This window comes from Malania oleifera, chromosome 9 (assembly GCF_029873635.1).
Source record: "Malania oleifera isolate guangnan ecotype guangnan chromosome 9, ASM2987363v1, whole genome shotgun sequence".
NCBI lineage: Eukaryota > Viridiplantae > Streptophyta > Magnoliopsida > Santalales > Ximeniaceae > Malania > Malania oleifera.
The window spans coordinates 23,007,867-23,022,992 of NC_080425.1; positions in this window are offsets into that span (position 1 = coordinate 23,007,867).

A 15,126-nucleotide genomic window follows, 5' to 3' on the forward strand; every position below is an offset into this window, starting at 1 on the left:
GTTGGGCATGCAAGTTAGAAAGGAGATAGAGAGCGTTAGACTAGAAAGATGAAATTAGAAAAGTCAAAATAAATGGGCTTTGAAAGTTGGCATGTGAATAGTGCCATGCAAAGAAAGTGAGGAAGTCAATGTGGGTTTTGGAAATTAAAAGTGAGAGATGGGCCTGTGTGTAGTGGAGCAAACAAATTGAAAAAAAGAAAAAGAAAATTGGAGAATAAGAGGAAGGGAGTTGGGCCAAGCGTAGGGGTTTATTGAGAAGCTAAGAAGGGCGTGCGCTGGAGAAAAAGAAAGAGGTTTGGTCGGGTCTTGATGTGACCCGACCATGCAAGAATTAAATGGGAATTCTTTTTTTGTGGGTCTGTGCTGGGGTCTTGAAGGAGAAAAAAAATAGGGTTTGAATAATTTTTTGGGGAGCATACAGAGAGGAGGCCGAACAGGGGCGCTGGGTGTGAGGAATAAAAAAAAAGGTTTTTTTAGCTTTTAGAAAAGTGGGGGCAGCAGTAGCTCTGTTTGGGAGATTTTTATGATCATAGGGGCCGCAGAAAAGAAAAAGAGAAGCCACAGTAGGGTTTCTTTAGGGGTGCTGCGCAGACACAACACACAAATAGCAAAGGTGGTTGGCGGTACGTTGAAAAATTAATATCTTTTCGGGAATCGGAAAGCGGCAAACAATGGTGGTGCTCAAGGTATTCATTGTGTGTGATGGCGGTGCTGTGGGTTTTGTTTGGTGAAATCGTTTATGTTTGATTTAATTTTTGGGGTGAACTAATTTTTGTATTCTAGGAAAACGATGTAGCCCAGTTTTAAACTATGTTTGCTCTTCAATGCTAATCCGAAGTAGTTTTCTTTAATGATTATCTGAGTTATTCTGCGTCTATTGCTTTTAATTAACTGACCATTAATTAGATGATGCTGGTCTTGTGATTTGCTACCGAAAGGGCGAATTATAGGATAGATCTTGGATAATTCAGCGTAGGTGAATATAGAGATCGAAAGACTTGTATGAACTTACGTAGTATTAAAAAAAAAAAAACGAGGGTCTTATTGCGTTATTAATTTGCATATTTTTATGTTAAATAATAAACAAGAATATGTTCTGATTGATTATCGAAAGAGACTTTTGGAAGAATTGGAGATTTGCTAACAAACCAAGAAAATGAAGTCGAATTAGCTAGATAAGTAAAGCATAGTGAGAAATTAGGTGAAATCAGTTTCCTAGAATTTTTCACCCTCATTAATTTGATACGTGGCAGCCAGTTTTATTTTCCCTTGAAAAGTTTATTTAAAGTAGCCTTATTTCAATTTCGCATTCTAAAATTATTAATCTTTCTAAATAAAATCAAGATTAGTATAATTTCGGTACTTCGTAAAATTAAGACACTAATCCCTGAGGACGATACTCTTCACATCACAATATTGTAAAATTACAATAATGTGCCCTTGCAATTTTGCACCGATCAATGAGCAATTAAAATTGTATCTCATTGTTTTAATTCATTGTGTTGAAGGGTTCTTTGTGAGCCTTTGTAAGGCGACTCTTGGTGAGGACCTTGTTGTTGCTCTTTGTGAGCAGTTGGATTGTAAAGGCTTCTCCGCTGGTGAAGGAGGATTACTTAGTGAATTTGGGGAATCTTTGAGTTGGTCTTAAGGTGTGGACGTAGGCTTGGTGCTGAACCACGTTAATAGTGTCGTGTTGAACTTTTCTTCTCCTTCCTCTTTCACTTTGTTTGCTTGTGATTATCTATTTTACATATTAATTGTGATATAATACTTTTTCATCTTACCAAGTTATTTTTGTGATTGTAGAAAAAGTTTTATATCCGCGAAAGATGTCTATTCACCCCCCCTCTAGACGCACACCCAGGCCAATGTTGCCCACGCATGGTATAAGTCTCTACTAATATGAAATTATTATCATCAATTAAAGAAGCAAAGCATAAAATATCAAAAAGTATTTAAAGATCAATATGTAAAGTTGTAAATATTTTTACAAAAAAATAAATTTGTAAATATTTTTGTTAATATATTTGTATGAACAATTTATATGACTTCCCAATAGAAACCAATGTTAATTACTATATATATATATATATATATATATATATATATATATATATATATATGTATGTATGTATATTATTGTAGTCTTGCAATAGGATTTGATGTGGAACTACATGAATTTTAAGTTTAAAATTCTCAACTTCAAAAAAATATTGAAAATCCATAAAAAAGGTAGGTGTCAAAATAATGACATGTATAATTTAAGACAAGTATTTATTAGATTCTTTTAAAAAATAATTATCATTACATCTGTATAATTGCACATAGATTAATTGCATGTTTTGTCTATAACTTATCCCAAATTAGTTAATTTAATATTTATTTTGTAGTCACGATCTCACAAATCCCAAGGTACTTTATACTGTTAGTGCGAAACACACATTGTTAAAATTTACTTAGAGATTATTTAGTTGAATTAAATTGAACAACTAACCTTTGAGATAAAATAAAGTATGTTAAGAAAATACTGTTGAATAATTGGGTAAAATGGAAAACCTATCTTCAATGATAGGTCTCTCCCTCCATTTATAATATATATCAAGTACAATTCCAATGACCATAATACCCTTACTAACTCACACTTATTGCTAACATAACTCTAACACATAATAACAATACTATAAATAAATTTCACATAAGCACCTTACAAGCTTTAGTGAACAAATCAACAAGTTGAATCTCAGACTTCACATGAGTGGCTATAATTAGCTTCTGTACAAGTTTTTCTCAAATAAAGTGGCAGTCAATTTCAATGTGCTTTGTCCACTCATGGGAGATCGGGTTGGAGGCAATACGAATAGTAGCTTGATTATCACACATCAATTCCATAAGTCGAAAATGTGGAAAACCTAGTTCTTTCAATACGTTCTTCAACCAAACATGTTTATATGTAGTGTGCGTCAAAGTCTTATACTCTTACTTAACAATTGACTTGACCACCATAGTTTGTTTATTACTATTCTAAGACAACAAATTATCATAGACAAAGATACAATACCCGACTGTGGATCTTCGGTTGAAAGATGACCCAACCCAATTTGCATTTGTGTGTCTCTAAATATGAATGTGACATTGATCCTGATATATAATACCTCTCCTTGGTGCACCTTTGAGATATCTCAAAATTTGAATTACTGCATCTCAATGACTTGTTCTCATGGAATCGAGAAACTGACTCATAACACTTGTTGCAAAGGATATATCTGTTTAAGTGACTAAAATAATTCAACTTTCTAATAATTCCCTGGTACTAACTTGGGTTAGGCAACAAATCACCCATATATAGCACTAACTTAATATTAGGATCCATGGGCATAACAACAGGTTTGGATTCAACAACCTTGTCTCACCAAAATGATCAAAAACATACTTCCTCTGTGGCAAGACAGTTCCTGTACAAAATCTCAATATTTTTTATACCCAAGGAGTACTTCAATGGTCCCAAGTCCTTGGTTCGAAACTTACTCTATAAGAGAAAAAAAAAGCTTCAAGTTTTGGATGCCTTAATTATTGTCACTAGTGATCACAATGCCATACATATACACAATAAGCAAAATCCTACCAGATGGAGTATGACGATAAAATATAGAGTAATCTATGACGATAAAATATAGAGTGATCTACTATACACCTAGAGTCCAAACTCAAGTACTACAACATTGAATTGTCTAAACCATGTTCTAGGAGATTGTTTTAATCCATATAATGATTTTTTTAGCTGATACACTGAGTTTGACACCCTTTAGGTAGTAAGCACAAGTGGTTTCTCCATAAATACCCCCTCATGAAGATCACCATATAGGAAACATTCTCCACATCTAACCGACGTAGAGGCTAATGACAAGTAGTGGCTAAAGAAATGAACAAATTTAGTGTATTTGGATAATCCAAACCATACACTTGAGTATATCCCTTAGCAACAATGTGAACCTTTAAATGAGCCAAAAAACTATCAGCATTTACTTTCACATTATTCACCTAATGAAAACCTACCACAAAATTATTAAGAGGAAAAGGTAGCAAATCTGAATTATCATTATCATGTAACACATGCATCTCTTCAACCATTGGTGTCCTCCACCCAAATTGGGGTATGGGCTTCAAAAATGGATTTTGTTAGAGCAACAGAAAATAGAGCTTTGATGAAACAATAATATATGGGTGATAAGAAACCATAACTAAAAAAAAAAAATTAGAGATTAGATGTTCGGTACGAGTGCATTTACCTTTTCAAATAGCTATAGGAAGATAAATATCGTAGGAAATAAGAGAGTTCTTTCCTATTTTAATTTTATTATTTAATAAAATATTAAATAATACTTTGTTTGGGAAAAAATTCCCATTTTAAGGCTTAAGTAATCTTGTAGGATGGTCCTGCGAGATTTGCATGGACATTTGCATAGAGAGGTGCTTGATGGCTGCTTCATACTTGAACTCTTCCGGGGCATTGCTAAACACCATAGAGGTGCATGCGGCTCACTTCTCTTCTCTCTCTCTCTCTCGGCTGCAACTTGATGGCATTCAAAGCACTGCAAGAGATCATTTAATTATCATTTAATTCCTCTGCAAGTCGAATTAATTTCTCTGAAAGCTTACGTCTTGGTTACCATTTCTGACGTAATCTTCTATCATTTCATAACTAAATTTTAATTTTCAAGACTTTTAATACGCTCTCGAAATATGCTAGATTAATCTGACAACTTGAAGTTTTTGAATTTTGGTTTCAGATTCTCCTTAATTATCGAGATCCACAAGCCACCCATGTGCCAAAACATCAATGGAATTAACAAGAAAATCAACAGAGGAGGCAAAATTAGGGAAAATTGCAGAAATATGAAGCTCTATTTTCTGGGTCTTCACCTTCAACGAGAAAGAGAGGGAAGAAGAGTTTTGGGTCCTTTTAAACCACGCGAAATTGAAAAAAAAAAAAAAAGCAATTAAAAAAAAGGATTTAGATCTTTGGGTCTTGTTAAACCATTGCGTAATTCATCTTCCTGAGGAAGAAGAGTTTGTTGCTCCAATTCCAGTTCCAGCAATTAATATTGAGGTTCCAGCAGTATAAATCCTAAATTAGGTTCTTGCTACACTTTTCTTATAAATGTTGTGTGAGTCAGAGAATGCCAGATCCATTTTTAAAGACTTGCTAGCTCTGGATGTCATTTTTCCTATGACCTTGATACTTTTGTTAATTATTATTAATGGAAGAGAGATGCACTTCGTGTTTTGATTTACAATTACGCCCTTTTATTAATTATTATGTACCATTTTCCTTGTGATGTAGGATATATTATATTTGTTTGTATTTATTTTATTAGTTTTTTGAGTCCGATCTCTGTTTTGATGTTGACAAATACAAGTGTCTCTTATGTGAGTGTTTTAGTGCATGAACAGGTATTATTTAGGTCACACATAAGATCAAGAGAACATGGAAGCCAAGGCAGGTCTTAAAACACAAATTTGGCGTATTCCGCGGAGTGAAGAGTAAAAGAAGAAGACATTTTGTTTTGTAATTGTATTGCATTTTGTTGGCCTTACAAGGCTTAAAATCTTATTATCTTATTTTGATGCTAACAAACAAGTGAAATTTAATGTATTTGTGTGAGTAATGAAATTTCAGGGTTCATACATGTGAAAGTAAGGTCAAAGTGCTCACAAGGATCAAATATGATGAAAGCAAGGTTAAAGTGCTCACAAGAATCAAATGAAGCTTAAAAGAGTCAAAGCATGGATTTGAAGATGATTTATTAAACCTTGAAGAATATAAAGACATGAATGAGTTGTTGAAAGCCAAGGAATATTAAAGTCAAAAGAGCCAAAGAAAGGCAAAGTGAGAAAGCTTAAAGAATATGAAAGTTTGAAGAAAAGATGAACTCAATCCAAGGACAAAGCATGAAGACTCAAGAACCTAAAATGAGAAAAGTCTTAGAAGTTTTCATGTAAGTACTTTAATGTTTAAAATATCGTTTGAAATATTTTGAAACTCTTAGGTTAACTTCTTGGACCTAAATACCTTTTAAAAAATTTGAAAAATATTTTTATAAAGTTAAAATTTATTTTAAAAAAGGTTAGAATCATTTTTGGAATGAAAAGCATCAAAAAGAGTTTTTCTAATTGCTGTCAGTTTTTATACAGCCGCATTAAGGTGATTTTTTTTATTTATCAAAAACTCATTATTTTAAAAAGTAGTCAACATGAAAGTTATAGGATTTTATTTTAGCTTTCTTTTTACACCAAGAAAACCTAATTTGGAGTTATACAGAAAAAGTTATGGCCAAAACATTGTAGTGGGGTCACTTCTATCAAACATCCGAACACTGTTCACGGGAGGGACTTCAGCTGTCTGAACAGCACACAAAACGACCTCAGACGTCTGAACTTGACACTTTAGACGTCTGAAGATTTTCTAGAATAGATTTAAAGAGGCAGTAGCTGTTCAGACTTCTGAACCCGACACTTCAGACATTTGAACTTGACACCTCAGACGTCTGAACCCTACTTCAGACATCTAACCCTGTGTCTAGTTCATTTTTTAAGGGGTTTCAGGAACTTCAGATGACTGAACTCGAATCTTTAGACATCTAAACACTGTTCAACAAAATTTTTTTTTAAATTCTAATATTTTAAAATATAGCCGTTGGAGCTCCAAACTTTCTAAAAATTTGGGAAACTCTCAAAGGAAACTTTTGCAACATGGAAACAAGTTTGAAAGCCTATAAATACATGATTTTGCAAATTAAAAGACATCCAAGAGTTGAAAAATCTGTTTTGAGAAGCTGAAAGTACTTTTGTTCTCCCTAAGTTCTCTTGGTCACTCATTGAAAAATTCTTTTGCTGAGAATTCTGAAGTGCTGATCCTTCTTCCTTTGAATTCTTACTGCTAATCCTCTTCTAAGAAGGATATTGGTGAATTCCACACTTGAGCTTCATTCTATTTCATATTGATATTTTACATTGAAGTATATAGTGTTGAAATTGTACTAACTTGCTCTTTGAGAGAGTATACTTGTACGCAGATCTTATCTTGTGTTTCTTATAGTTCTTTGACGTTCCAAGGGTTGTTTGGATCATTGGCTAAGTAAGGGGACATTACTTAGAGAGGCGGGCTCTAGCCTATGTAAGGAGTGACCGAATGAGGAAATATCGTTTGGAGAAGACGGAGTCTAGTCTTAACCAAAGAGTGTTGTAATTGGTATTGTTCCACCCGTCAACGGAACTGACCTAATGAATCCTTTGATGGTTTGCCAAAGGTGAGGATGTAAGCTGAGTATAAGCCGAACCTCGTAAAAATCTTCGTCTCACCCTCTCTTTCTCCATTCTTTATTTTCAGTGCATATTTAAATTGGGTGGATGGTTTAAATTTGAAAATCATATAAACTACATATATTTGGAAATCAAACAAACTTAAGGTTTAATTTTGATTTGGGTTGCGGAAACCGAAAGGGAGTACGTTGGTTACACCATATTTTGCGGAAACCATACGGGAGTACGTTACTTGGTTAACATCCCAAAGATAAATTTACCAAGAGTTTAGTTGAGTTCTAAATATTGAGAATAGTATAGATATTGTGTTGATTGAATGTTATAACGCACATCATATTGAAGAAGCAAAACCATATATACAGGGCTTACAATTTCATATCCAGGGTTGACAACAAAAGATATTGTGATTGAATGGTATAAAGCTTGAGATTGATTGGATAGTGTTTGTATTCCAAGAGTGCTAAATCTTGAATGATTTCATCAATTTAATAATGCTGCAGTGAACTTATATTTGATAAATAAACTGTGGTTCTGTTGGTGTGGAGATTGTGATTAATTGTTTGAATGTTTTATTAGTTGTGTGGTTGATTAAAGAGATTAAGTTGTTGTGTGACTGGTGAAATTAAACAAACAAGTTAAAGAATTGGCTAAATGTTTAAAGAAGTTAAGGATTCTTTAAAAAAGTTAAAAGAAAGTTTTAAAAGCCAATTCACCCCCCCTCTTGGGAAGCTATTCCTAATTTCACATTTAATTTTTAATCTTTGGTCTGTAATAATGCATGCATTTGCATGATATGTTTGAATACTCAAAACGACCATAGTTAGACCCTAGGGATCAGCACATTTCACCAAAAACCTTTTTCTAAAAAGACTAAAATCATACAAAGTTTTTGGAATAGTTTTAGGGTCAAAATTTGGGCAAAAACAAAGCCTTTGGTTGACCGACGCCAGATTTTTTGGACAAAATATTCATTGTTAATGCCCTTAGTCGACCGAACCAAACTAGTAATAACTAGCTTATTCAACCGAACCACTGTTTGCCCAAAAGTCAAGTTTGACTTGCCTGGTTGACCGAACTTGTGGCAATATAAAAGTCATGGTCAACATTTGACTTCACTCAGTCGACCATTCCAATTTGAACACACTGCCCTCAGTCGACCGAACCAACACGTATCTGACACCCAACTACTTGGTCGACCGAACCCAGAGGAATGGTCAACCGAACCTTGCCTTGGTCGACCAAACCTATGAAGGGTTCAAAATCGCCCTGCTATGGTCGACCGAACTCAGTGATATGGTCGACCGAACCTTTAATATGGTCGACTGAACCTCTCGGGTTGGAAATTTTTTAAGGGCTAAAACGTCATTAATTCTTTAATTAAAATTTTCCAAAATATCGAGCGTGTCCCCAACGGTCATAATTTTCAGAAAATTTATAAATACCCCCTCCATAACTCAGATTAGTAATTTTGATTAACTCCAAATTCTCTTTAAACCTTTGTTAATTAAAGTTCCCCCAAAACCAATTTTTATTGATAAAATCATTCTTTTGGGGAAAAATATTTTATACAAATCTCTTCAACTCTCTTTTAGGCTTTTATTTCAAAATTATTTTTTTAGGAGAGTATTTTATTTAGGGCATTTTATTTGCATATACTCTCACTTAACACTTAATCTTTGAAAAACATTTTTAAGAGTATTGATTAGGTTTTCTTCCGGTTATTTCTTTGATAAATATTTTTGGGAGAAAGTTGTTTACAACACAAATATTTTCTAGAGCTTAAATTCCTAGATTCTTCAAATATTCTTTATTTGCAAAAATACTTAAATACTCATTTTCATATATTTTTTGTGCAAAATTATAAAATATCACCCTTACTCTACTGAGCATAATGCATATTATTAGAGAGTGCATGTATTTGAGCTTAATGTGTACATCTCTGCTTATATTTTCAGAAGCATGTTATATGTACAAAAATGATTTTTATTGTACCGGTTGGTTTCATCCCATTAATTGAATTGAGAAATCTCAACCCCGTAAGTGAGATCGGTTGGGTTTGACCCGAAAATTGAATTAGGAAGTCTCCGTCCTGTAAGTGAGACCAGTTCGGTTCAGCCTAGAAATTGAACTGGGGTTTTCCTCACCTCGTAAGGAGAGGATGTAAACGACTTCTGCTCTGCCCATTTAAGCGAGCAAGTTTAGTGGAATCCTTGGGGGTATGCCCAATGCGGGGACTTAGGTTGTTTTGGCCGAACCTTGATAACAAATATTATGTGTTGCTCTCTCCTTATCTCATTTAATTTATGCCTTTTAAATTCAGCATGTGTACGCTTATGCATTTATGGTTATAATTATTTGCATGCATACTTTTATTTAAATGAGATATGTTGCATGTGTATGTTCACACTTATAGTTTAATCATTTTTCATACACGTTATTATATTGAATGATATGGTGAATTAGCGTAAATTTTTAATTTAGCGAAAATATTTTTAAAACCCAATTCACCCCCCTCTTGGGATCACACCAATTCCAACATATTTATTTATGTTGTGATTAGTTCACTCCATTAGTAGGTGTGATTTTGCATGTATTTCAGCTTGACTAAAGTTGAATATATGCCATCAATTTAGGAGATGGCATTGTCGCTGGGAGTTCGCCGAAGATGCCATTGTTGCTAGCGTCTAAGAAGTAGAGATTTTTTACAAAGCCCAGGTCGAGGAATTTGTTGGAGAGCTTGTTTGCTTGAAGTTCTAGCCTTTTGAGACACATTAGACTGTTGAGGCTCACTGAAATCGTGGCTTGGAAGCCATTGCTATTGAGGATGAGCTCTTCAAGATTAGACAGAAAACCGAACGAGGCAAGTATCTCGCGGGTAAACGAATTACTAGACAGACCCAGTTGCTAGAGGCGAGTGAGGTTGGATAGCATGTTGGGTATGGAGCCCGCGAACTAAATGCGTCGGGAGGGGGAAAAACATGTCCATGCAAATGTCTATGCAAATCTCGTAGGACCATCCTGTGAGATTTGGTTGCCACCCGCCGGCACACGAATTTCCTTGGCCATTTAAATCTCGCAAGACCATCTTGCGAGATTACGTAAGCCTTAAAATGGGAATTTTTTTCCCAAACAAAGTATTATTAAATATTTTATTAAATAATAAAATTGAAATGGGAAATAACTCGAAATAAGATCATTTGACGAGGGAATTAGAGGCACAGTAGTAAAAGTTGTAGGAGGCTCTCCTCCCTTAAGTTGCCATGTGTATATGTAACAACCTGCTAATTTTTTTTTATAATAATAAATACTATGAAATTCCACTGCTCCATTACCTTCTAATTAATATAAACCATCAACCTAAACAGTCGGAAGCTATATACATAAAACATACCACACACACACACACACGCACACACACACACACACACACACACACATTATATATATATATTTACAATACCCGAGTGTCTGAGTATTCCTCAAACTGTACATACACAACTGTTCTCCAAAAATACTCCCAACTAAACTAGGGATATACAAAATAACTTCTCATAATACTCACCCTAAAAAGGGCCAGTACTGTAGCCCCTCTACCTGCGAGCCTGATCTACTCGCCTAATTGATCACCTGAAAAATATTAAATCACCGGGATGAAATAATGTTCAGTAAGACGAAATATGCTATCGCTAGTGTGTGGCAAATAAGCTACATTTATGTAAATATCTGATTTAAAAATATCATGGATAACTGAATCTGAGAATGCTCGTAAAAATAACATATAATATAACTTCTACCTACGTTGCTTAACATATCTGTCTTTATAAATTTACTATTCATAATACTTCTAATATTCATAGTTACCTCTACTATTTTTGTAAATCTGTTTATACTTATAATAACTGAGAAAACTTCCTTGGATGACTGTATGTCATGATTTAACTCCTCATGATAGGGTTCTGTGGCCCGTAGGCGGGACCTATCCTGGCTGGCCGACCAAGGTAAGTCAACTGAACTCTGACAGTCAGATCGGCCCCCTCAATCCTTATCTGAAGGGGAGTCTGTCCACAACATAGACACGATTGACTTCTGAATACCACATACTATCTGAGTAATGTGGTTGCACTCTGAACTGAATATAGCTATGGTACCGAGCTTTGCTGACTGAATCTGGTCCATCAGGGTCTAATATTATATAAATAACTGATATTTCTAAATTACTGTTTTACCATGATTTGAAATAACCATAATCCCGTAAAACTTATTTGAAAATCTGAATAACTGACTGAATATTTAGTTTTTGTATAACTGAAAAACTGTTTAAATATTTGAGTATTTGAGTGTTATGATTCTGAAATCATGATGTTTAGAAATTGTTGAAAGTATATGTTTCTAAGTATACTGTATATTGTAAATTCATCATTCTATAAACATATAAATATCATGATATTTCTACTAAAAAGTTGTAAACATGGTATTTGTAAATTGTATAAATATTTCACTGTTCTATTACCAACTCATGCCACACAATTAAATACTAAGGTTATCAAGCTCTGAAAACTATATTCATGGTTTGAATAATAATCTGGTAAAAACATATAATTTGTACTGAAATCATACTAAGCTTTCCTAGCATAGCATATTTCTCTTACCCGATTCCTGCTAAAGTCTTCTACTGTGACTGGTCCTAAACCCATAGGGTTCCCCACTCAACACCCTGAAAATAATATATCCCAAAATAAAATATCATTATTTCTTCGACTACTACATTTCCTACAACTAATGGAAAGTCTAATTTTGAATGAAAGACCTTACCCTAAATCTGGGATGAAATTCAACTCAGTCCCACCAACGATTCGCTCTGGCAGACTTGGAGAGAACTTTCCCAAGAGCGTTGTGGTGGCCTCAGATCATTGATCCAGCGAGAAATGGGGCCGGAATTGAAGAGAGAAGAGGGAGAAACCGTAGAGGAGAGAGAGAAAATATTTTGTTGTTAATTCTGCGTAAAATCTGAGATTTACACTATTTATACTTTGGCCTTTGTCGACGAGCCACGTCACCTCGTCAACGAGGTCAAGAAGGAGGTTTGTCGATGAAGGCCTTCTCCTCGTCGATGAAATTCAGAACTTAGAAAAATAACCTCTCGATAATTTCTCGTCGACGAGACGCACCCTCGTCGACCAACCCAAAATGCCACTTTCTATTTTCCTCTCTCTTTATTATTTAAATACCATTATTCCTTGGGTCATTACAGTATACTTGCAAATTGGAATGATCCAAGCAACGAGGACTCAAACTGAAAGAAGATGTAGGAGGATTGGGCACGAATAGTAGAATGGGATCTAGAAGGCAAGGTAAAGGAAGGGACTCATCAAAGTTAATAGAACTCAAGGAATTAAAGTAGTATGGTGTAGACTTAGTAGGGACAAAGAATCAATGTAAAGTAAAACTATAACATCGATAACCCTTTTGTGTATAACAACAACATAGAAAAAATACATTTGACAACACACGGACCCAACTTATTCATTCTTGGAGTTAATTGATGGATAAATGACACATAGTTGAACATACGAGAATGAAGGGAGAACAAAGGAGCCTTGAAAAAGATAACTAAATATAGGATTTTACCACCAAGGACAGATGATGGAATTTTATTGATGAGAGAATAAGTTGTGAGCACAGCATCACTCCAAAAACTTTTGGCACATTCATGAGATACAATAGGGTATAAGCGACTTCAAGAATATGTCTGTTTTCTTGCTTTGCAACTCCATTTTTTTTGTGAAGTGTGGGCACAAAAGGATCGATGGATCATACCAAAATTAGTCATATAGGTAGTGAATTGGGCACTGGAGTATTCATTACATTATCACTAAGAAGTATCCTCACTGACATATCAAACTAAGTCTCCATTTAAGAACATAAGGCATAAAAGATATTAAAGAACTCAAAACAATCTTTCATTAAATATAACCAAGTCATTTTAGAGTAGTCATCAACAAATGTAACGAAGTATTGAAACCCCAACTTCGACGTGACATGACTTGGACCCTAAATAGAATAATGGACTATAATGAAACGACTAGCCACCCATTTGTCGAACCGGGATGCAAAGGGAATATGATGATGTTTTCCTAATTGACAAGACTCACACTTAAGATTAAACACATAACTCAGTGTGGGAACTAGGTGTTTTAACTTGTCCAAGGATGGATGACAAAGGTAACCATGGATTTGAAGGGGTGTAGTTGCGAATATGTAGATAATGAAAGGAGAAAACAACTTAAAGTAGTAAAGCCCATGAGCCTTATGTCCTGTGCGAATTGTCTTCCTTGTCTTTAGATCCTAAATAACTACAAAATCAGAAATGAAAGTAATAAAACAATTTAGTGTCTTTGTAAGCTTACTGACATGAGATTTAAAGGGGATTTAGGAATGTATAAAATAGAAGAAACAAAGGTGGAAGGAGTAGAATTCATTGTTCCTATCCCCTTAATAGAAATAGTGGACCCATCAACAAGCGTAATTGGAGATAGATTTTTAGGATATTGGAGGTTAAAAAAGAAGTTGGTTGCACTTGTTATATGGTCAATGGTAGTAGAATAGATAACCTAATGACTAGTAGCAAAGATACCAAATGACCTATAAACCGTAGATTACTTTTCTAGTCGCTACGTATATGTTTGGTGGCTCTGGTATCCACAATGTCACACAAATTTTCCACAAGATTCACTTCAGATATCATAGCAATGATCACTTCATCTTCTATTAAACTGACTTGGGGCTTGTTTTTATTTTTATTATTATTAATATTATTATCACCTCTCTGGTGAAACCTATACTAAGGTGCATGATGTCCATGTTTACTACAAGCATAACAATTACCTCTTGTCTTCTTTATATTAGAGGAGTGTTACTTTAGTTAATTGTAAGAATGGTTGCTATTTCGATCGCTCCTTGGTTGTTGATTTAGTTGTGTGGCTAGTTGTTATTCTAGTTGTTTCCTTCGACGTTAAACCTTGTGTTATTGTAACTCCCCCTAATTTGTTTCCTAGTTTTGAAGCCCCCCTTTGGAACTTGTTTGATCATCTTCCACCACTTGTTACTTCATTATTTTGAACTGTTATTCTTCTATCCTAAAGTAGACAATAAGTTGTTCTAAATTCACCTACTTTTTTTGTGCATCAAAGTTCCCTTGGTGTCATTTTGAGAATGTGGTAATTTATCAATTAGGGAGGCTGTCTGAAACACATCGTTCACTTCTATTCCCTCTACTAACATATTGTGCAATAATTTTTGAAATTCCTAAATTTGGAGATCTATTGTTTTCTTATCATTCATCTTATAGTGCAAGAATTTACTAAAGCAAATTTCTTGGTTACATTTTTTATGACGTTGTTCATGTTACTTAGTTGTGTCATACTTATAATAAACATTGTAAAACTCACTCAACAAAGTATTGAGAATGTAGTATTGCACCTCTCATTATCTTCCTCTCACATTAGTATGATGTGGTTATTATTTTCTTCTGGCCAAAGAATATCTAGAATATTGACCATTAATAGCGTTTTTAAGATAAAATAAAATTTTATAGTTGGTCCCATAAAAAGATTCCACATAGGTGACATTAGCCAGTGGTCCATGCGGTTAAATGCAATCATCTTAGTTTTAAAGTTGCAGGAAATGAAGATATAATAAGATAATGATTAAATTAAATTAGTAAAAAGATTATTGCAGAGTAGCTAAGGTGTGATAAAATCATTGTCCTCAAAATTTATTTCGTGCCAATGGATAAAGTCTCTCGGT